Source organism: Podarcis liolepis (genome assembly GCF_965112155.1).
Source record: "Podarcis liolepis genome assembly, chromosome: 16".
Taxonomy (NCBI): domain Eukaryota; kingdom Metazoa; phylum Chordata; class Lepidosauria; order Squamata; family Lacertidae; genus Podarcis; species Podarcis liolepis.
In genome coordinates this window covers 39,816,513-39,840,849 of record NC_139567.1, presented here as the reverse complement: position 1 = coordinate 39,840,849, position 24,337 = coordinate 39,816,513, and the positions used below count along the sequence as shown (strand labels likewise).

Genomic DNA, 24,337 nt, shown 5'->3' with positions numbered 1-24,337 from the left:
CTTAAAGGTATCTAAACCTTGAAATGCATTGTGTGGAGTCCTCAAAAATTCATCCTCAAAACTGCTGCAAGATGAAATTTGGGAGATTGGGAGGGGTGGAATTAGAAAGAGCCTCCTGATGCTGCACTGTGGAGGCTGGTCCATGTGGGTGAACGGGGCATTGTCCCACCAACCTCAATCTGCCCTTCAGCCAGCCCACACCTGCTTGCCTTTCTACATCCAACCAGTCAAAAGGGTGGCGCTGTTTGTCAGCTTCCTCCTGAAGAGGATGAATGGGTTCTTCTTGCCATTGGCTCTGGCTCCACCTAGTGTTGGACCTCCTCTCCTTCTTTCTTCTTCTCTGCAAGAGCCAGCCCCATTGACAAAGCTGCCCCTGTGCTGTGCAGAGGCCCCCTTCACACAGCCTGCCTGGCACCCCAGGGTGACCACTGTGGGCAGCAATGCTAACGCCACCCCCAGTCTGCTGCCCTGGACAACCACTGTCTGCAAATACATCTCCGCTCGGAATGAGGCTATTTTGCTACGTGGCATCATTCCAGGTTTGTTCTTTTGAGTGTGGATGGATGGTGGTCCACACTGGAAGGCAGGCAACTGGGGCTGTGTTTCGGACCCTTGTGACAATGGCAAAACAAAATCGTTTTAATGCCGGGGTGGAGAACCAATGGCCCTCCAGATGTTGTTGGACTGGACTCTGGCAGACAGACCGAAACACACACTTTGTTTTCCCCAGATCCGGCAGAATTAATCTGAGTCTTGAAAACCACACAGGACTGAAAGAGGAAGTCGGAATGAGCGCCACTCTTCAAATTCCTCCATTAGCTCTATGTATTTTTCAAGGGAAAGAAAGGTAGACACACTCATGACCAAGGCAGTGAGGGGAGGGCACTCTGAGATTTGCTGGGTGCCAGGGGAAGACCTCAAAGGTACCATGGGACCACATTGGTGACCCCTATGTATTTGAGTGTGGATCCCTAGGTGGACAGGATATCACATGGGAAAGCCAGGGTGCATCTTGCACTGTGTGGCCTTCACCAGAAGGCAAAAATGGGAGCAGAGGAAGTCCAAACATCCAGAAGTTATGTGAAAGGCCTGACTAGACACTGATGGGGAAGCAGAGACCACACTGCCATGGCGAGAACCATAAATCTATCCATCTAATGGGCAGTAGGGAATGGAAAGAGGCATAACCATGAGAGTTTAGTGGTGTCATGGAATTCCCCCCTGCAATCTCACAGCCAGGGACTGCCCCCTTTCCCTGCTTCTCATCCTGAGCACTGAAAATACATAGGAAGCCACCTTAAACTGAGTCAGGCCATTGGTCTATCTAGCTCAGCATTGTCAACACTGACTGACTCCAGGGTTTCAGACAGAGGGTCTCTCCCAGCCCTGCCTGGGGATGCTGGAGACTGAACCTGGGACCTTCTGCGTGCAAAGGAGACTCTCTGTCGTTGAGCTACTGCTCTGCCATTGCCGCTGTGCAGATGACAAAGCCCCATCCGTCTCCTTTTCCCGAACGATTTCCCTTTAAGTCCAAGCTGGGCACAACGCCACAAAAGCTGCTGTGGAGCCCTCTCCCTCCCGCACCTCCTGCCACCCCCTGCTGCGTCAGGCGACTGAAGGTTAGGAGGTAATCAAGCTTACAGATTAAGGCTCGCTAAAGCTACAAGATCAGCACAGCTTGGGTGTGTTTATTAACTCTTGAAAGGAAGGGGTTTACATTCAGTCGCAGGATGGGTGGGTGAATGGAAACATATTTATTTCAGATGGAAATACATATCTAGACACACATACAGTATATGTATATGTATATGTATATGTATATGTATATGTATATGTATATGTATATGTATACACACACACACTATAAAACTCTTCCCATATTAGCATCTACAAAGTGTGGCAATCCAAAGCATTGCTGGGGTTCAAATCTATTTACTTATTTTTTTAAAAAAAAAAATTATTAAAGATTTTCATGAAATACAAAAGAACGTGCAATGTCTCTTTCTCTGTAAAGTTTATAAAGTGTTTTGGTTACATTCAGTGTAAGACAATATGGCATCCCGAGGTAGAGGGGAGAGGGTCGGTGATAAACCTACACACTATTTTTCCATTTTTCCAACTTGGTATATGTGTGAGGCTTCTACTGGAAAGAGACCTTCACTCAGGGGAGCAATAAACATCCATGGTTCCCCACCCCCACCCCCATGCTCAATTTGCCCTTGCAACAACCACCTGAGGCAGGTTAGGCTGAATGACAGTAACTGACTGCCAAGTCAACATGGCTGAGTGGGCCATTTGAACCCTGGCCTCTTGGGGTTCCTGGTCTGGCTCCCCAACCACTGGCTCTCGGGTTGCAATTAGCTTTAAGAGTCTAACACGGCATGGGATACACTGTCAAACATGTAAATAAATAGCACCACTTCGTGGAATGGGTAGAATCTGACCTCACTTGAAGTCTTCCATCAAATCACTCAGCAACAAACCTCAGACTCTGTTGGTAAGCTACAGCCCTTCCCTGCAAAGCATGCTTCCAGGTTTTATCCCGTTTTCTTCCCCAAACAAGCCTGTGCTGTTCAGTAGGCTGAGGGAAGGTGACACCATGGATAATGGATCTGAACCACTGTCTCCCTCGGTCAGGGAAGTCCATGCCCTACAATGCACTGGCTCCCCTGAGAATCACATTAACAACTGTCTCTGAATTCTGTATTTGTAACGTCAGTTAAATCTGCTTGACACTCCCCCCCCCCCAAATACTTAGAGAAACTGGAGTGCGTTATCTGGAAATAAATATTACATTTTACAGTAGGAGCAGGGCCATTTTTTTTTAAAATAGTCTGTGGGTTGTGTCAGAAGAGAGAGAGAAGGAATGATGGAAAGAAATGAAAAGCAGACAGACCCCTCCGCAGATGCTTGACGAACACACAACAGCTGTTTACAGCAGTGCATTTTCCGCTAATTCATTAGAGCGCCTTTTGAAAAACACACACACACACACAACAAAGAGAAATGCCGTTTTAGACGCATCTTCATTTGCACAAGGCAGAACCTACAATTGCAACAGCCCCGGCCTTTCGGATGCTCCACGTTCGCTGGCTATTATGCAAGGTCACATGGCACAAATGCAAATTAAACAAAGCAATTGCTTGAGGGCTGAAGGACTCTTTTAATAGATAGATATACATACATTAAAACAACCCTCAAAACAATTAATGGCATGGCTTAAATACCAGCCTGATACGCCTCATTCCTCCTCCCTTTCCCTATAATCTAACAGCATGTTTTGTCTTTAATTTCTTACAACTGAGACATTTTCATTTGCAAGCGTTGGACTCAACAAAGAGCTAAGCTGCTCAACACATCTGTCCAGCTACATAGTGTGGTCTTGATTTTTCTCCGTCTCCCTCCCCCCTCCCCCAATAACATTTGCTTCTTCACGCCCAGTGCTTATTTAATTCACCAAGTTTATGGCTTGTTTGCACATTTCTCCCAAACACAAAATAAATAGATCAGCATTCCAGTGATCAGATGCAGATCATAATTATGGTCCTATTAAAGGAACTGCACCACGGGTTGTTTAGGCCCAATTGCTGGTAGCAATCTGATCAAAGCGCACCATTTAATGTTGTACCTGTGGGATCTGAACCACGTGAAAGTAATTCCAGGTTCCTGATCTGGGACCCTCTGGGCCAATGGCTTATGGAGCCTTCCCCACCCCAGTACGCTCCAGGTTTTGGAGAGATGCTGTCTTTTTAAGCTTAACATTTTGTATTATTGCTTTCTTTATCTCTCACTGTTTTATGTTTTTAAGCTGCTTCCAGTGGGCACTTGCCTGAAAAAGGAAAAGGAAAAAGGAAAAGGAAAAGGAAAAAGGGGGGAAAAGGAATGTAAGCATAAATTAAATAAATAAATAGTGCTGGACCACCATCCCTGATCATCAGTTGTGCTGCATGGGGCTGATGGGAGTCCAACGTCATCTGCATTACTTGGGATCATTTGGGATCAGAGCCCTCTTCAGGCACAGAAGGGAATAACATTGCGCAATATCGGCCTCCGGGATTAGCAGGCAGTATCAAGACTCTTGACTACTGGCCAAGCCTGGTACATATACAGTGGTACCTCGGGTTAAGAACTTAATTCATTCTGGAGGTCCGTTCTTAACCTGAAACTGTTCTTAACCTGAGGTACCACTTTAGGTAATGGGGCCTCCCGCTGCCACCGCGCCGCTGGAGCACGATTTCTGTTCTCATCCTGAAGCCAAGTTCTTAACCTGATGTACTATTTCTGGGTTAGCGGAGTCTGTAACCTGAAGCGTATGTAACCCGAGGTACCACTGTACCTGGTACATATAGGAGTACCTTTTGTCACTGGGCTATGGATACAACTTCCTGCTTCTCCATACCTTCCAGCCTAGACAGCAATTATCAGCAGGCAGTGAGACATAAGGAGTAGGTAACATATCTCACAAGAGCCAGTGTGATGAGGCCACTGCAAGACCTAGGATTGTACTCCAAGAGAAGAAGTCACACTATGAAAGATGAGAGAAGGTTCTCGCTACTGTCAAGGCACCTGCCCTTCACCTTCTGTAGGAGCTTCCTGGGGAGATTCCCATCTATGCCAGGAAGATTTATTCCCACTCTCCTCCAATGATCCTGGTTGAATATCGTTTTCAGATATCTCTTTCTATCTAAGGTGGGTTCAGGTAGGGGGAATCTGCACCCCTGGCCTATTTTCATGGGGTGCTTAACTAATTTAAAAGGCCACCTGCAAGACTAAAATAGTGAACTAACTCTTGGCATCTAGCTGGTTAGGGGGAAGAGAAAGAGAGAGAAGGGGCAGCAGAGAGAAAGAAAAGGGGTGGCCCCACACACTTCTAGCTCTGCCTGCTCCACTCCCAGCAGCTTACTCCCAAGGAAATGTGGTCCACAACAAAACAAAAAAGTTGCCCAGCCCTGATTGAAGGGGATCGCAGCATCGCACCTCCTGTCAGTTAAAGAAGTTCCAGAAAGCAACATCAAGGGGCCTGGAGGCAGAGCTAAGAATTGCCCCGTCTGTGGTGTCCAGTGAACTTGAGTGCCAGGAGATGGATGACGACCCATCTACACAAGGGTCTCATTCATCTGCATGTCAAAATATTCTCCATGGAGGCGACATGGTAAAAGGCTGGTGCCACTGCCAATGATTCCATTGATTCCATCACACGAGGCTTGCTTGGTACTCATCCAATCTCTCTGTGTGTTTCCACTGAAACCTTCACTGGTGAGCAATTTCACTACATCTAAGGCTTAGATGCCAAAGCAAATCTGAAGGATCTCGCCCCATGCATTTGGGAAAACAGCGATGCCTGGCCTTTCTATGGAAGGAAGGTACACATTCAGTCTCCATGAACACGTAATATGTTTCCCATGCCCTGTATTCTAGAAGCACCAACACTTAGGAACACCTGAAGACCCCTGCAGCTGGATCAGGCCAAAGGCCCACCCAGTCTGGCATCCTGGTCTCAAAGTGGCCAACCAGCTGTCCCGATGGGAAGCCTGAACATGAGACGTGAGAGCAATAGCACTCACCCTACCTGTGATTCCCAGCAACTGGAATTCAAAGACATATGGCCTCTGACAGTGGAGGCAGAACACAGACATTGTGCCTAGTAGCCACGGATCGTCTTATTCTCACACCCTTGAGTAAGGGATGCAGCTTAACAGAGAGAGTAGCCATGCTAATCTGGAGCAGAAAGGAGACAAGTCATATCCAGAAGTCAGGAGAGACACAAACCCCAACCCCAGAAGCAAATGAAAAAACCCACTGAATACAAAGCTGATGTTCACATCTCTCTTGCACATCTCCTGCCCGTTTGCCGTTCTCGGCAACTCCGCTATCTGCTCGTCAGATGGCCCCGAACATCTGTGCAACAAATGAAAACGCAGAGCAGTCGGTTTGGGCTGTGCATTCTTTTCTTAGGGCTTGGTGTTGATAATCTCCACCACAGCAGAAGCTCCGGTCCTTTAAATTAAACATAAGAATCTTGTCTCACAGTACAGCTAGGTTATCCATGTGTAAGCGCCCTCGCCAAGTAATTACACATCCGCTCAAAGGATTAGACACATAAGATTTCTCTAAATTTTTAATAAAACTGCACAGCTGTTGTAAGGAAAAACTCTTTTGTTCTAGATTTTTGAAAAAAAACAACAAAACAAAAAACACGCACATTCACCTCAAAGCGATTCGCAGCTTCACTTCAAGGGCGGTGGGGGGAAAGGACTTAAGAAAGTCTTTCTGGAAGACACTTCCTGATAGGAGAAGGGGCTTGACACCAGCTTAACTTCATGTCAAGGAACTGGGGCCTATGAAAAAAAACTACAGCAGGAAAGAGGTTTGAATGGGACTTTCTGACGTGGGGAGGGGGCTGCAATGGCTGCAAATGAGATAATGAGCTACTGGGCAAAGGGTGAAGCATATTGGGAGGGTGGGTTGATTAAGGCTGAGAGGGCTGGAGTCATGTGACATGGACCATGTGACAAATCTCTCCATTTTGGCTTCTTTCAGTTTCTCATTGTTCTGGTTTTGAATTCAATTGTTCTCATTTCTGTATGAGTTTGCTTTTTTATTATTTAAAGAAGTCTTCATGGAAATTAGCCAGCACTTCAGCGCAAATTTCTCCTAATATACATAATTCTGTCTAAGATACATTTTTTTGCAAGAATTTTTTTGCCTTAATAGAATGCTCTTTTAATAAGCTACTTTCAGAAATATATGCAATTTTAGGCATGCTTTCCCCCAAACATTCACATCATCATACATATTATTTGGTTGGAGAACCACAACACAAAATCTGAAGGAGAGCTATGATTTGCTTCACCCATGACTTTGGAAATTGCAAATAAGGTAGATTCACATTAAACTCCTGATGGTACCAAATTACTCCTCTATCCCTATAAGGGACCTCTTTTTTTCCTAAAGGGTTTTTTTTTTGTACTTTTTCAAGGCCTGAGATTTCCCTAAGCCTGCTGCCACTTCCCTCTTGATTGTGGATGGTGCCCTTTTGGGCTGGATTCTAAGGTGGTCTCATGTCCTACTTTACAAAGGACTGTCCTCTATTTCAGGGATGACTACACCTGCAGGCCTCCAGATGCTGCTGGACTCTATGACTCCAGACTTCGTAGGTCATGCTGTCTGGGGCTGATGGGAGTTGGAAGTAACAAAACCTACTGAGAGCCACAGGTTAGCCTCCTCTGCTTTAGTCGAAGGACAGACAGGTCCAAGTCCATTTTAAAGATAAGAAGCAGAAAAAGAAAGAGCAGTCAAAAGGGTTGATGTTCCCTCATCAACACTTAGCACCTTGACTGGAGACCGAGTAGGCACACAGGTTAGCTGCTCATGGTCTTCGCCACTAGCGGAATTAAAGCAATTCTTTCTAAAATTTGGGCTTATACACATATATTAGCACATGAACATTTTAGGCACATCATGGTTCGCTTTTGCAATGATGCTGTGGCTAACCTAATGAGGACCATCACTTAAGAGAAGAAGAAGAAGAAGAAGAAGAAGAAGAAGAAGAAGAAGAAGAAGAAGAGGAAGAAGAAGAAGAAGAAGAAGAAGAAGAAGAAGAAGAAGAAGAAGAAGAAGAAGAAGCGGAGGAGGAAGAAGAGGAGGAGGAGGAGGAGGAGGAGGAGTTTGGATTTGATATCCCACCTTATCACTACCCGAAGGAGTCTCAAAGCAGCTAACATTCTCCTTTCCCTTCCTCCCCCACAACAAACACTCTGTGAGGTGAGTGGGGCTGAGAGACTTCAAAGAAGTGTGACTGGCCCAAGGTCACCCAACAGCTGCATGTGGAGGAGCAGAGATGCGAACCTGGTTCCCCAGACTACGTGTCTATCGCTCCTAACCACTACACCACACTGGCTCTCGAATTCACTCTTGGTACACATGATTATTTGATTTGACCCATTGGAGATAATCTTACTGGGAGGTTCTCCTGAGTGAGCCCCATTGATATGAACAGGAGCTGGGCAAGAGCAGCACAGAAGATTCTGAAGAACTGTCCCATGGAAGATTTCTCCACTTCATATCCAATCAGAATACAATATGCCCAAAGTAGGCAGAGGTGTGCAGCTAGGACAAGAGATCCTGACGATTCGATATATATACGGGGCAGTCCTACCATTAGTCTGAGTGAGGCAGAGGGGGTGGGCAATGACAGTGAGATGTTGAAGCTGTGTGTCCCTCTTCACTTCCCCTTCACCCTCTTAGCCTAGACTGATGCCCCTAAATGCACAGCATCCAATCACTAGTGCTCAACTAAGATTCAGCTACCAGTCTGGAATGGAGCGGGTGCCATCTCGTCCTCTGCCTCAGGTGGCAAAATATATTGGGCCAGTCCAGCCCTGGGAAAACACAAATGCCTTTTTAAGATATTCAGTACAGAAGAGTTTGATTTCTAGGTTTTTAAGGAGTGCTTCCTCTCTCCCATCTCCAGCCAGCTACAAAGAAGGCTCACTGGTAAATCTCAACTGTGATCTTCAGGGGCAAAGGCAAACCACCAGGGTGCTATTTATAATGAACTGGGGTCCCAGAATATGTTAACAAACCAGAGCTGACCTTGATCACTCATTCAGAGCCAAAGGCATAGGGCTGCCTCCCCTTCTCTCTTCCCACACAGCCCACCTTTGCTCTGACATTTATCAATTTGCTTTCTTGATCTCTCAAGCAAGTCACGGCCTCTAATCGGCTGCAAGATCTCCAAGTCGCCATCCTAATTAAATTACTGAACGAAGAGACAGTGGAATGCAGGGGCTCACACAGAAGAACCGAGAGCATAATGGAAAGATTAATATGTACCAAGGTATTACTAGCATTGGTTTCCCTTCACCACCCCCACCAATACTTCTCTAGATGTGTGCAAGAGATAAGCCTTCTAAGTCATAGGAAATAGCTTGCAAGTCGGTCTTCTGCCTTAAGTGACTTGATTACTGCAATGTATTGTGCATGGGGCTGCCCTTGAAAACTATTTAACAACTTCAACTGCAGGGGTGGTGAACCTCAGGCTCATGGGACAAAAAGACCCTCCATCCCTGTTCAATTGGTTCAAATGATGGCAGTTACTTCAATCTTTGCTCAAACATGTTAAAAGATCTTCACCAGCTTCCAATGTGGTTCTGGTTGCAATTCAAGGCACATACTTTGATCTAATCCTGGTGCTGATTCGGAGCACGGCATCTCAAATCCCAGCCATGAAGGTCCACATCAACTGGCACAATGAAATGCCCTCCAGGCACCTCCTATTATAGAAAGAGTATGGAACCTGTGGCCCTCCAGATATTGTTGGACTATAACTCCCATGAGCCATGCTGGTTGGGGTTGATGGGAGATGTAGTCCAGCAGCATTTGGAGGGCCTACGTTTCCCTGCCCCGTATTAAAGGGTAGCTTGATAAAGCTTGGGGACTGCTTCTAATCTAGGCAAATTTGGGAGGCTCTGGACCCAAATTTCAAGGATGACGTCCATCCTTAAAGCAAAAAGGTGGGTGGGCTGGGGCCATCCTAGTTGAGCTGCAGCTGAAAGACACTGGAAAAGTACTGAGGCTCAACGTGGCATCAGCAAGGTCCTCTCCACTTCTCCTGACAAAAGCAGGGTATCTCCCTGATGCTGCCCTTGCCAGATTAAAGGATCCGTTTGCCATTGGTGAGTCGGCAAGCGCATTTGTAGGTCCTTGCCAAGTGCCATCCTCTGCCCCATCAGGCTCCACCCCAAACCTGCAAGGTGTCACCTCTGAGTCCCCTCGCACCTCAGAGCCTGAGGAGACCTGGCAGCCCTCATGCCAATTATAGGGGCTGATGTGGAACCTTCTCTTCCCTCCTGTGCCAAAAGGAGGTTCTGTAGCCTGACCACAGATAATCTAGGTAGCTCTCTGGGCCAGATTCCTGACCCCAAGGCTCCCGGTTCAAGTCCCAGAGCCCTCCAAGACAATGCTGTCTCTTTACACAACAAAAGACTCTGTCAAGGGAAACCCAGCTATATAATGCTTAACACATCTCCATTGATTGTAGACATAACATATTCATGAGAATTTGAAGGGTCTGACTGGGCAGCGGTCCCAAAATGTGCCATGCCACCTCGGAGACAACCCTTTGCCTCACTCGCAGTGGCCCAACTGGGACTTTGGATCTTAGCTTTATTAAGACACAATATTTCCTGTTAGGTCTTAAAAGCATTTAAACACTAGATCTCCAGGATTCATTACTTGAGAGGCCACCAGGGAGAAGGGGAAAGGAGAAATGGTGCTGGTGGTGGAGAGGGGAAGAGGTCCGTGTGTTAGTTTATCAAACTCAGTGGAAATATAATGTATTAATTATGCTAAATGAAGGAATATGGGCATCATGTTACTTGTGCAGGTCAGATGATTTGAATTTGTCCCTTTCAGCCAGCTGGCCCTCTCTCGGTTTATTAGCCTTGCTCAGCTGCCAGAGCACATCAAAACTGAAGCAAGTGCAGGGAGCAGGGACTGAAACAGACCCCTGTTTTGGGGGATAAAGGTCACCATTTTGAGCAGACAAAGAGGGGAGGATGCCTCATAATGTTAATCTTCTTTAGTTATAAAAAATTGGATCAGGAGGAGATGAGTTTTTAGATTTCCTTCTCACCCGTCCGAACTTCATGCTTCATTTCAAAACTCTCAATTTCCAAATGAGGGCCTCCTTCCACTGCTCTATTCCTGGGGAATTCTTTAGTTCCTGGTACCCATTTGCATTTCCGTGCGCTGCTCTGGTTCACCAGAAGAGGCTTAGTCATGCTGGCCACATGACCCAGAAGCTGTCTGCGGACAAACGCCGGCTCCCTCGGCCAGTAAAGCGAGATGAGCGCCGCAACCCCAGAGTCATTCGCGGGTGGACTTAACAGTCAGGGGTTCCTTTACCTTTACCCATTTGCTCTTGCCACCAGTGCATTTAAACCCCTGACAAAAATCCAGCTCGTCATTCTGGCTTTCTCAAACAGCTCTCTCGCCACTCCTTGTCTCTCCTGATTTCTTGGATAATGGGTAGGGAACCTTTTTCAACCTGAGGCCCACGTTCCCTTCTGGGCAACTTTTTTTTTTGGGGGGGGGAACACAACCTGCCAGTGGTGGGTGAGGCCACAAGTGAAAGGGGGCATAGTCACTAATGCAATTTTTACCTTTCTACGGGAGGCTAGTTTCAATGCATGCCTCTCTCTCGATCTTCCTTACAAGGCAAGCAAGAGGCATTATCATAGTTCCAGGACAAATTCCAGCCAAGCAAAAACATTCAAGGAGGGGGTGCAGCAGGGCCAGTGATGGGTGTGGCCTAAGGGGAGTGGGTGTGGCCTGGGAAGAGTCTCGAGGGCCAGACAGAGAGGCCTTAAGATTCTCCACCCCGTCTTAGATTGTGTGTGTTATCTCAGCCTATGCTGATGGCTCTACAAATACTCATACGTTTAGCTGGGTGCATGTTGGTGCGAACACATTGCAATGCTGCTGCGCTGCTGAGTTTCATCAAAGCCAACCAATAAACTGAGTGAGGTTTACCACAAGCGCATGTGCATTTGTAACTTGAAGTGGTGCTACACAGTCATAAGCCACCTTATAAAATTCAGCTTAATAAAATAAAATAAAAATAAAAATTCAGCACACAGCCTTTCTGAATTAATTCCAGTCTTTAAGCGGGTAATGCAACAGTGCAGCAGGGAAACGGGCGGGAGTCCTTAATGAGTGGGCTCCTCTTTTTAAAAAAGCATGGGTGGTTTGCATCTTTCTTGTTCTCGATATGTGGCAATCATCATACTCATTTACAGCATCTTATACCATTCCAATTTTTGTAGCTGTGTTGTTCCAGTTACAATAACGCCAAAGCACAAGAGAAGGACGTGAATGGATTCTGCCTCCTTTCTAGAACTGAAATTTGCATGCACCAAATTGTGTAGAGATCTGCATCCGCATCTGGGCAATCCTTTGGGAGCCACATGCCAGGGGTGGGTGGAGCCAGTGGCAAAAGTAGGTGGAGCAATGAATGTAAACTTTACCTTTCTGAACACACACACACACACACACACACACACACACACCTCTATCTTCCATCCAGGATCAGCATATGAAGACACATTCCAGGTAGGCCAAAACCCTCTAGGAGGGTGTGAAATATAGTTGGTGAGTGGTGTGGCCTGAGGAGAGGAGGTGTATCCTGAGGGCCAGAAAGGGAGAGCTGGAGGGTCATATTTGAGACCCTCCCAAGCCTGAGGTTTCCCACCCCTCTTATAGAGCAGTACCATAGCAATCTCCCGAGATCTAAAGCAAAAGCTCCCCCCTGCACAAATGTACAGTTAAATTAGTTACTCCTAACACAGAAAAATATATAGAATATGTATGCAATACTGTGCAGTATACACGTTTTTGTAAGGAATCCTCCCTTAATTTTTTGTTTGCTGCTTTTACTAATCTATGCATTTTATGCACATTCTCCCCTAATACGCATATCCTCTAATATGCACAATATATTTTTAATGGCACTTTCTGAAATGGAGAGTGGGTGCAATGGCTGAATGAGCTACGGGGCTGGGCAAAGCATATTGGGATGGTGAGATGATTAGGATGGCTGGCAGCGAAGGGTGACAGACCATGTGACAAATCTCTCAACATCAATTTCTCATTGTTCCAGCCTTAAATTCAGTTCTCCACATTTCCACACTGGTTTGCAAATATATATATATATTAAGTCCTTCTGAAAATTCACCAGCATTTTAGGACACATTTCTCCTTATATGCACTATTTTCTATGCAATTTTGTCCAACGTAATATTGTCCACTATCCCTTAATTCAGACATTTGAGGGGAGAATTGGAGGTGTGTACACAAAATTGAAAGGAGTCTGAAGGTCAGAGGTTAGGTGTGCTTCAAGTTGAGTCGTGTTTGCAGTAGAACGTGAACTGAAACACATCTTCTCTTCCTCCCACAAAATCTAATTCCCATTAGCCCAAGCCAACATGACCAATAGTCAGGGTTGATGGGCAGTTGCAGGTAGATCTGCACATTGAAAGCACATGACTTCCCCCAAAGAATTCTGGGAACTGTGGTTTGCACCCTCACAGAGCTGCAGATTCCCAGTGATCTTAACAGACTATACTTCCCATGATTCCCCTCACCTGGATCAAAGTATTTTGTGCACAACTCTGAACAGCTGCTATACCTAAGTTGTTCAAAGTCTCCACTTGGTCGTATTTCAAAACGAGCAAAAGTTTTGAAGGTTTCTCCAGCATACAGCTCCTCAACTCCCCCCGCATCTCTGCCAGTCCCATTTGTGCTTAAGAAATGCACCAGACTCCACAAAACATCCATGATTAAATAAAACTTCCTGTGATTGAATCTGACTGCTATTTTACAATATTAATGCTAATGGACGATCACAGTCTTGTTTGCATGTTTTAACTTCAGTTGCCATACAAAGTTGCTGTACACAGGATCAGATGATGAAAGGATTTAGGGTGGAGCGGGGGGGGGGGGAGTTTGGAGAAACCCTCAACAACGCACCATGTGTCAAAAGAAAAAGAAGGGAGTCGGGGAGGAGGGAAGCAGATTGGAATATCTACAAGTCCAGCGATACAATTAGTTTCTAATGTTAGGTTAGGAAATAAGGAAATAAAAAGAAAGAAGGGGTGGACACGACGATGGAGAGGGGAAAGGAGATGCTTCAGAGTGGCAACAAAGGGAGAAAATGCTTTTAAGAAAACAGCAGAATTAAAACAGGAGTAAGATATGTAAAATAGATGAACGACGGCAGCATCCTCCTGCACCGAGGGAGCTGTTTCAGGAGAAACACTGTCCGTTTGTGGCCAGCGAGAATACTTTCCATTCAATAGCGTTTGCAGCTTGCTGATTCATATGATTGCCGGCCGGCGCCCTGCTGGCGAGCCCCCTCCACTGAAATTAAATCCACTCTCTTCAGTTATAAATTATAATGCTCTATAAACAACACTCCCAGTGGGAACGGGGGTGGGGGGGGGGTAAGAGATGCAGAGAGAGAGAGAGAGAGAGAGCTCTTCATAGTCTTCTTGCTGTTCCTTATGCTGTGCTCTTTGGTCACAAATAAGACCCACTTGGCCGTCACAGAGAGGATTTCTGGCTGTAATTTATATACTGTTTGATGTTTGGAGCCTTTGGAAGGGAACAGAAAGGTTGGATCACAACACAAACCCTAGCGGGGTGGGTGGGTGGAAGGCAGAGGGGGGGTGGACTTGGACATGAGTGTTCAAGGAAACGGAAAGAAAGAATATGTTTCATCCACATATTTTTGAAATAGATCATCAGGCACATCTTTGGGGGCCTGCCCTTGGGACGACCTGTCTGTCCGTCCGTCCCCCAAAAAATCTGGAACCACAGTTACACAACAGGATCCCCCAAGCACACTTTTACTGGGAAGTCAATGGCAGCAGAGTGAAGGGAACCTCATTTCCACATCAGTGTGGTGACTATAGAGTGTTGGGATAAGACTGGGGAGGGTTTGGCCACAAAGCTTGCTGGGTGGACTATGGGCTAGCCATTCTCTCTAAGCCTGATCCCCCTCTCACAAAAGGGGGCCTTATACCAAGTAGGACCATTGATCCATCTAGCTCAGAACTGTCTACACTGATTGGAAGCATCTCACTAAGGTTTCAGGTGGGGTGTTTCTCCCAGTCCTACCTGGAGATGCTGAGGAGTGAACATGGGACCTTCTGCATGCAAAGCAGATGCTCCACCACGGAGCTACGGTCCTTCTCCAAATCCCCAAATTCCATTGGATGATGGGTTGGGCTCCAGGGTATTTTTTTGTTTTGTTTTCTATATTAGCATTTACACAACTCCAATTGGCTTACATACATTTCCCCATAATCTTTGCAAGAACTCCATTTAGGACAAGATGCTACTACTCTCTCTGTTATAGATGGATCAGCCCAATATTGTTGGGCAGGACACAAAGGAGTACCTTCTTTTGCAGAGTTAGTCAATCACTCTGCGGAATGCACCCCCTCACGATAACCTAGGCCACTTCCAGCCCATCAGTATTTTGCAGAAGGGATTCAATCACACAACAGAAATTTAAGTTTGCTCAAACAGGCTATGGTTCAATCCTGCAATGAAGTTCTTTGAAATTCTGTACAGGTTTGTAGCAGAAGAAGGTCAGGGGCCCTAACATTTCAGACGAATGCAACAAACACATATGTAAAATCTCAAGTCATTTGAAGCTGCCCTTCAGAAGGGAGAAGGGAAAAAGAAAGAAAGAAAGAAAGAAAGAAAGAAAGAAAGAAAGAAAGAAAGAAAGAAAGAAAGAAAGAAAGAAAGAAAGATTCAGAGAGGACACACACTTGCCATTGTAATAAAATTCAACATGTAACTTAAAAATAAATTAAATAAAGGAAACATTAAAAGATAAATGGAACAGGATGCTCTATGGCTGTGGTAATTTGAGTGGAAAGGAAAAGGGAATGGAGGAGAAAGGGAAGGAGTGGGTTTACATTAATAAATGATTAAAGGCCTTAACAAGGGGCTATCGGGTTGAACAGTGGAGCACACACGCCTCTCCACCTTTTCCCCTTCGGAGCAGCTTTTTCGCATTAGTTCACAAGGCCGATCAATATGGTTTTCATTTGCCGATTTCCATAACGCCATCTGGGATCGGCTCACCCGACCTAATGAAAGCAGGAGGCGAGCCGGAGTCATCGAAACGTTTGCGCGCGCTCGTCTGTCGCCAGCAAATAAATTCTGACGGGTGAGGCTGCAGTTTCCTCGTGCGCAGGGAGCAATCCCCCCCCCCCCCGTCTCCAAAAAGCAAATGCACAGACAAAGCGAGACTTACCTGTGCATCTTGCCCCTGAAGAAGGCAGGGAGGCTGGAAGCAGCAAAGCTGCTGCTCTTTTCAGGAAGCAATTCTGAGAAGAGGTTTGTTTAGACTCCAAGGAGTAGCTGGGGGTATTTGCAGTGGGTGGACATGTACACTGCAAGTACCACGGAGGGTTTCTCATCATTGAGGACCGAGTCATCCCTCTCAGGGATGGAGGCGAGAGCTGGGCAGATCTGTCAATTTTGGTTTCTCTCCGTTTCTCATTTTTCCAACCTTAAGTTCACTTCTCCACATTTCCACATCAGATTGTGATTATTATTATTATTTTCTTTTTTAAAAGTCCTGATGCTTATTCATTAGCATCTTAGTACAAACTTCTCCTAATATACACATTTTTGTACGCAATTTTGCCTAGTGAACACAGTTTTGCAAAAGGATTTCCCCAATGTAACGCTTTTTGTGTTAATTTAACCAATATATGCATTCACATGTACACTTTACCCTAGAATATGCAATTTTTTTTGCACACATTACTTGGCTGGATAACTGCATTGCAAAATTCAGAGGTGTGAATTTCAAGGGATGGCTGTTCTGGTTCATGTATTGTTGCAGAAAGTGTTAATTAGGCTTGTGAGCTGAATCACGTGGCTTGGGCATGCATAGAGAGGCCTTTGAGAGCTGGTGCAGTGGAATGCCCAGTGTATTAGCCTAGGGCAGGGAGGTCCACATTCAAATCCCAGCTGAGTCCCAAAGCTTCTTGATTGGCCCTGTGCCAGCAGTCACTCTCTCTCATCTAGAGGGTTGGTATGAGAGCAAAATGGCAGCAGTGGTGGTTGGAACAGAGAACTATGTACGCCACTCTTCAGAGGGAAGTTGGAATGTAAATCTATTAAATTTATAATTATTTCCCCCCATCAACCTTTACATACTTGAAAGACTGCCTTGCCCCAACCAAAAAGCACTATTAAAGGTTCCATTGGATGCGTGCCTTGCTTCTACGAAACTGAGGCCATTTAGTGCGCCTGTGCCAAGGCTGTGGAACTCCTTGTAGATTACTCTTAAGCAAGGACTGCTTACATAAGACACCTGTTTAAAACTCTTCTGCTTACACAGACCTTTTTTTGATAAATAGCTTAACCCTCAGTTAGGGTGGTAACACTGTCCCAACATGGTTTGTGTAGCGTTATTTACCTAATTGGCTTGGGTGGAATATAAGCCTATAAAACAAACAAGTAAGAGATCCTGATCCCAAAACTGGCTCAAGCTTTAAAAGTACTAACCAGGACCCATAAGCATCTTCAGCTCATAAGGTGAGCGAGTAGTTAGCGGAACTGGAGTGATAACCGAGTCACATGTCCTATCTGTCTATATAGGTCAAGGTCAGAAGCAGGGAGGCTGTGACCCTTCAGATCAGTGTTCTTCAACCTTGGATCCCCAGATGGTGTTGAACTACAATTCCCACCACCCCCAGACAGCTTAGCCAAAGCTCTGGGGTGATGGGGGTCACAGATGAGCAACGTCTGGGGATCTGATATTGAAAAACACTGCTCTAGATGTTGCTGGACATCCTATGAGCTCCACCCAGCATGACCAACATTGATGAGAGGAGCTGTAGTCCAACTACATGTTTTCAGTCCTGGTATAGATATATTCCCTACTGAAATTGGTTACACTCTGGCTCAAGACCTTTGGAAAACACAGGATCTGCAAAATTGTCATGGAGATGTGAAGAGTTTGCAAGTGTAACCTTGGGCTGCTTTTAGTCTGGGTGGTGCTCCCTGTCACACAGAGGCACAAGTGTGAAGGGATACACATCTATTTCTCCCTCTTCTATGTGAATCTATAAGCAAGTGGGTGTGAGCTAGACTCTAGCATTCTGCTTATAGATGTTGCCTGAAAGGTCTGCCAGCAAGTGAAGGTTAGTTCTGACTAGGATGTGAAGTGGTCTGTCCTGACCAGCATTTGTTGCAATCAGCTCTGTTTCTGTTCTGCTGCAGTTCGGCTTCCACTAAAAACTGCATTGTTCATCTCACTATCCACTACAGCGAAAACTAATGGAATTAATTTCAATGCATTTCAATGGAACACAATTATTTAAATGATGCTTGTGGACTAACATCCCACCCCCCAGCAATAGTAAATACTGCTCATATTCACTTGCATGATTTCTGTCCCTGGTTTCCAACAAACATGTGAATTGCAGCAATTTCTGCTGCCATTTCAGTTTCTGATGGAATGCTTTGACATTCCTAGTTCCTACAAAAATGTATGTGCATTTGACTCTGAATGAACCCTTTTCAAAGGTAATAAGAGGAAAGAGGGCTTAGCTCCCCAGTGGTGAAGTGAATGAGTCTCAGCCCAGTCCACATTCACAGCACTCCAGACAAGAGAGTCACAAACTCTCCCCGCCCCCCTGCATATGAATTCAGGAAAATTCTTCCCTTCCTGCAGGCCACATCAGCAGAGGATGAATTCTGGAGATCTTCCATGAATTCCTTCTGCTTCAGTTGCCTCCTGGTGTTGCAAGGAACTCATATAAAAAGCCTTTACAATTTAATGAATGGTTTGTCTCCCGGGGCAGGTGTGGAGAATAAAAAGACGGGTCACACAAGGTACCTACGAATGCTGTTCAAAACAAAAACAAAACAAAACACCTCCACATGCCCACTTTTGATTGGCTTGGAATTAGCCTCAAGGGCTATAAACGTGGTGATGGTTTTATTTGCATTAGGTAAGAATGGATGAGATGGGACACCAGCTATGAATGAAAAGGAGCTACTTGTTAGATGTTAGATATCAGCTATTATAAAGTGATCTAGAGGCACTGTGCTTTAGTAGAGTAGGAATGGGGAACCTGTGGCTCTCCGGATGTTATTGGACTTCATCTCCCAGCACCCCTAACCACTGGCCATAGCTAGTTCGGGCTGATGGGAGTTGGAGTTCAGAGGGCTATAGGTTCCCCATCCTTGGAGAAGAGTGTTGGGCTACCACTGGCAAGACTCAGGCTCAAATCCCCACTCATATAACTGCTAAGCTAGAGGAACTCCGAATGTGCCCCTCCAGGTCTCTCTATCTAGCCCTCAAGACTCTTTCCAGGCCACATTACCACCCCAGCCACAGCTCCTTTTGTGGTTTAAGTGGTATATAAACCTTGCGAAATAAATAGATCAGTAGTGTCATACACTGGGAGAAAGTAGAAAATTCAGTTATAATTGTCCATTTAAGGGGGCTGAATAGGCTTGTGGATGTGCTGAGGTGCAAAATAAAGGGTATGCCTAGTTCATACACATGGCCATGATACCAGGCTAGTTTTCTTTCCCCGCCACCCAATGAAAAACACAGAACAGGCCTCTCTCTTTTTTGAAGTCCAAGTCAACTTCGACAAAAAGCTTTTTCCTTTTTTAAAAAACCTCAGCTGACAAATCCTGATTATGTTCAGGAGGATAACAGAGGAGACACAACGCTGGACTGCCGTCTGGCTGGGCCCCACCTGACTATAAGCATCAGTATTTCTTAGACAGCTTGGATTTTCAAATTATTTCAAAAATTTGGCTGAACTCAGCCAATATATAATAGGCGACTCATCAAGTCTGCGGCGCGGAGACCTCGCCAGTAAGCTTGAAGCAGAGTGATAGTCCATGTTTATTAGGCTTCTGAGCAAGACGTCTTCCTGTAACAAGGGAAGATTCGGGCTTAAGCGAAAAAACAGGCTGCACTCCTCACCCCCTCCCTAAGTCTTGGGAATTGTGTGAAGGACACATTTACAGGGGAATTTAGGGAACAGTAGAGCTTTGTGGGTATTGCAGCGGACAAAATGGGGGAGGCTGATGCCTTCTAAAAAGAGGCAAATGCCACGCTCTTTGGAAGAAGATATTAAAAATTATTTCTCTTTCAATTACCGCTTGGAAACCAAAGTCACTTAAATCTGTTAAATGGATATAAATAATGCCAATTCCCCCCGCCCCTTCTAACAGCATGGAAGGAACTGTGGTTTAGAAGGAGGGACCAGGAAAAGGATTGCAGTTAAGTGCTGTGGTGGCAAAGTATCAGTAAAAGCCATTTCGGGCTGGCTAACAGAAATATTGTATGAAAGAGATTTTTTTTGGGGGGTGTAGCACTGAAAAGTTTCTCAGGTTCTCTCTGGCCTCAGCTAGGGGCCTGGTGGAAGCTGTGCTTGAAAAAACAGCAGAGGAGTCTCTTCAGGCTGTCCCCCTGAAGCACATGCTTTTGTGCAGTTAAATCTGACTAAAGTGCTTCACCATCCTATCACAACAAGCCAAGGACCAGCAGAGAGAATATTTTCTGCCTAGTTTGAAAGCTTTCCCTCCTGGCTCCACACCTATGACAATCAGGTTGAGGAATCAGGCACGGGCATGCAGTTTCTCCTGCCTCACAAGATGCCACCTCCAGCTCCTTGAAGCGCCGTTTGGCTCCACCCTGACTAGCCAACCTTAGCTCCCAAAATCTCCTTCCCGAACCTCATGAGACCTGGCAGCCCTGCGTCTCTAGGCTTGCAGACTGCGGGGTGTTGGCAATGTTTATTTGTGTTTCCCAACCAATCAGAAAGCAGACAAAGGTGTTCTGCCCTGGTCCTTTGGCCGTGGACACAGATTGCGTGCCAGCATTGCACCCACATCTATGGGACCCGTTTTTCCTAGCAGCTCCAAAACGGATCCCCTGATCTGGACAAACCTCTTCATCCAGTCTGGTCAAGAGCCACTTACTTGCCTATACCCAAATAAGAGCCACCTACATGTCAGCAAGGTAAGGTTTTGCTTTGAGGTGGGTGTTTTGTTTTGTTTTTGCATTGGTGTGCACAGGCATGTCAGCTAGCAACCTGGCTCGTAGGCGAGTAATTTCAGCGAACTTATTTAGAAGCAATGAAACAGAACGTTCTGAGAGAGGGCGGGGTGGCGGTGGAGGTAACCCAACTGCCAGTGGCAAAGATGCAGGAAGTGCCACTGAGCTTTAAACTCCTGTTTGGGGCTGCTTTTATTTACTCAGATTCATAAATCAGAGCTGGGGAAGTTGGAAGATCAGAAGGGAGAGGGAGAGAGGCTCCAGTAATTGCCTTTTCTTCTGTAGAAGTAGCATACAGCAAAACAGAAAAAATTAAAAATTAAAACACAGAAGCAGTAAGCAATCATTTGGGCCAATCAATAGGTTCCTATGAACTTCGTGGCCAATTACAGGATGATTGGCTAAGCAAACAAAGAATTATTGGCTGCTTATTTGGGCTTCCCTGCCCCCTCCCCGCCCCAGGCCAGCCCTGCCCCTGTTTCTCATTCTGCGACGGGGTTTGGAGCAAGGGGGTGGTGGTTGGCCCTCTTTCTCCCATTAAAAAATATGCAAACACCTGATATTGATCTGAGCGGCTGCAAGCTGTACAGTCTTGTTAAATTGCTACCACCTTTTCCACAAGCACTTTTGGCAATTAACCTCATGGCCAGCCACTTCAAAGGGAAACAACTGTTGAGTTTAACCTCCTCGAGCGAACCAGAGATTCCTTTCGGATTTTCCATCAAACACTTTTATCCTTCTTATATATGAATACAAGAGAGAGGGAGAGAAAATGCAGGCTGATAAAAGAATTGTGGCTATATTTTTGCGTGAATTCACCAGGAAGACAAATACCCCAGGAACTGCTCCTGCTCCCCACCCCCCACTCCGGCCCTTGGAACGAGAAGTGGGATGGGACGAACACAAAATGGCGGTGATCTCTTTCATTTTCTATTCCTTGAACATGTGTTCTCTTCAACTTGTCCAGAAATCCCTGTGCTTGTTGGAATCCAACCATCTGATACATCTGAAACCTGCCCTCCTCCTGCAAATCTCTCATATGGTTCTCCAAATCATCTAAAGGCTCCGGATAAATAAATAAAAAATCATGTAAAATTAAGGTAAACAAGCAGAACGTGTGTGTGTGTGTGTGTGTGTGTGTGTGTGAGAGAGAGAGAGAGAGAGAGAGAGAGAGAGAGAGAGAGAGAGACCCACCAACTCCCATTGCAAACCTTTAAAGATGACACAGACTTTGCACCCAGCAGTGAAACAACAGGGACAACCAATCCACACTGAGAGTGGTATTTGGTTGGAAGCTGAACGTTGGAAGATCCAGGCAGATAAAATAGAACGGTTCTTCATGGAGTGCATAGTTAAACTATAGAACTCACCCCTGCAGGAGGCAGTGGTGACCACCAATGTGGATGGCTTTAAAAGGGGATTGGACAAATTCATGGAAGAGAAGGTGATCAATGGCTACTAGCCACAATGACTATGCTCAGCCTCCGTGGTCAGAGGCAGCAATGCATTTGAATACCAGTTGCTGGAAGGGGAGAATGTGCTTATGGCCGAGGCCTCCTTGCAGGCTTCCCATAGGCATCTGGGTGACTAGGTGGGCCACTGGCCTGATCCAGCAGGACTCTTCTTTCCTCAAAACCCCTTGGCCATTTCTCCTGAGCAGCAACCCCCAACACTTGGTTGACCACTTCAGTTTAGGTGAAATCTGATAGCAAACTCTAGTCTTGTCTGGTTTGGGGGTTCGGTGCAGGGCTTAGGTCCACACATGCATCCAGATTGTGTGTAAAGCTTATGCACATACAGCTGGTTCTGCATAGGCTATTCTTCCTGAGACTCTGCAAAATGCATGGGCATCTGGGGGTAGGGCTAGAGGGCATGTGGACCAGCCCTGTTTCCTCCGCCACACATAACCAATGCACATGGAGGGCGGATGTGGAAACAGAACATATGTTTCTACTCCAGATGCATCTCTGATCATGGCAGCTGTGCTGTAGGGGAGGCTGCAACTTCCACCTTACATAAAAATGGAAGGCCTCCACAGCATGCCACTCCTCAGTTGTGTATGGTGGCCTGCAAAGGACAAATTTCCCTTTCAGTCTGCCTATTTCTGATGGTATCAAACATTGGGTTCCCTTCCAGAATCTGCAGTCCTATACAGTCTCTGTGAAGGTAGAATGCATACACAGAAGCTTGCTAAACCAGTTCCTCTGCCAAGGTAATGACTTTGGCTGGCTAGTCAATGGTCATGATTTAGCATAACCAGATCGGTGGCTCTGTGCCTTTCTCAGACCCTCCTCACCTAGCTGCTATGTAGGAGGACAATAGGCCAGAGCTGGAATCTGGAGACAGAGACGTGCCTTGCTTCTCGCTGGATCTAAAGTTATGACTAAGGAGTCCCTCCACCTAGGCTCTATCCCTCCACGCTCAGGTGGTATATATGTGTAAATATAACCACATATACTAAAGACACCACAGTCTCTTTTCCAACTGAAAACTGAACCCAGGGCAGGAATCCCAGAAATCTTTCACCACTTGGAAATTGGATGCGTAGCAATACTTTTGGTTAAGCACCAGCGATTCTTTCTAAATTTGCACCTATATCTGTATATTAGCATAAGCAAATTTTACGCCAATTGATGCCCCTCTTTCATCCTCCCCCCCCCCCCATTATGCGTTTCCTCTTCTTTTGGCAATGCTTAAGCGGCTTCTCCATTCACGGTCTGGCAAAACAGTTCCAGATTTAAGACAAATAGGCAACAAAAAGAGTAAGGGACGATGGCAGAAGAGTGGGGACGGGGTGGATGGACCCGAAATTAGCACGTCCAAGCGGCAAAAGGGTCTGGTGGTAAGCTGTACAGTTCAATGAACCGCTGCTTACATCAGCAAGATGGCTTGAAATGTCCTTCCCCTTCTGTTTTTCATCTACAAAGATTGTGTACTCAGTAGAGTGTTAAGAGAGGCTCCTTTCTCCTCTGAACAGTCTCTTGCTACTTCTCTCCCCCTCCGCCCCCCTACACAGACGCACCCCCGCAACAGCCCCTGCAGCAGAAAACAGGAACTAGAGCAAATGCTTTTGTGAATTAAGAGATCTCGCAAGCGTAAATTTGGTCAGGCTGCTCCTTTCTGCAGGCCAGAGGCGCTGCTGCCGCCCCAGGAAGTGAACTGTCAGTTTGCATAGCTGGTGACGAGCTACAGAGCCGTCAGTTAAAAAGGTGAAGACTGCAGAAGCAAGGAGGAATCAAGACTGGTGGAAATCGTTTTTCACAAGGAAAATTTCAGCCATCAGAAAAAAAAGGAGAGGAAGCTTTTGAAAAACAACAACAAAAAACAACAGCGGCAGCAACAGCAGCAGCAACAAAACTGCTGCCATTTCCGAGTCAGGATGAAGGAAAAATTAAATTACTGCCGGTGAAGAGAGCCAAAGTTGCATCTTACCCTGGGGAGGGTTACGATAATGGTAAACATTTGACAGCTGGCCTGGAGTTGTTATCTTGGCCTAACAGTTGTTAGACCGAGAGTGAACATTTCTGATAAGAAAGACTTTTGATTTCTCGCTCTCTATAGTTTTGGTCTGCACAGCCCAAAGCTAAACAGGTTTTAAGCAGCCAGGACATCAGCATGTGTGCGTGTGAACAGGGGGGAGGGCTTGGAGACAGCAGGAAAGGCCACCTTCTTCTCTAAAAGCAATTTCTTCCATCATGCTCTTAGGGGCCGATCCAAAAA

At 45.9% G+C, this 24,337-nt stretch overlaps 1 protein-coding gene and 1 long non-coding RNA gene across 16 annotated transcripts in view; both read right to left on the bottom strand.

The window, feature by feature from the left end:
- Positions 1 to 24,337, bottom strand: part of BCAS3 (BCAS3 microtubule associated cell migration factor) — a 467,771-nt gene that overhangs the window by 154,449 nt on the left and 288,985 nt on the right. The gene's annotated exons all lie outside the window — the stretch shown is intronic.
- Positions 1,961 to 7,511, bottom strand: LOC310695560. Its single transcript, XR_014520164.1, has 2 exons — positions 4,344 to 7,511; positions 1,961 to 4,116 (listed from the first exon to the last, which is right to left on the bottom strand). It is a non-coding gene; the product is annotated as an uncharacterized lncRNA (long non-coding RNA).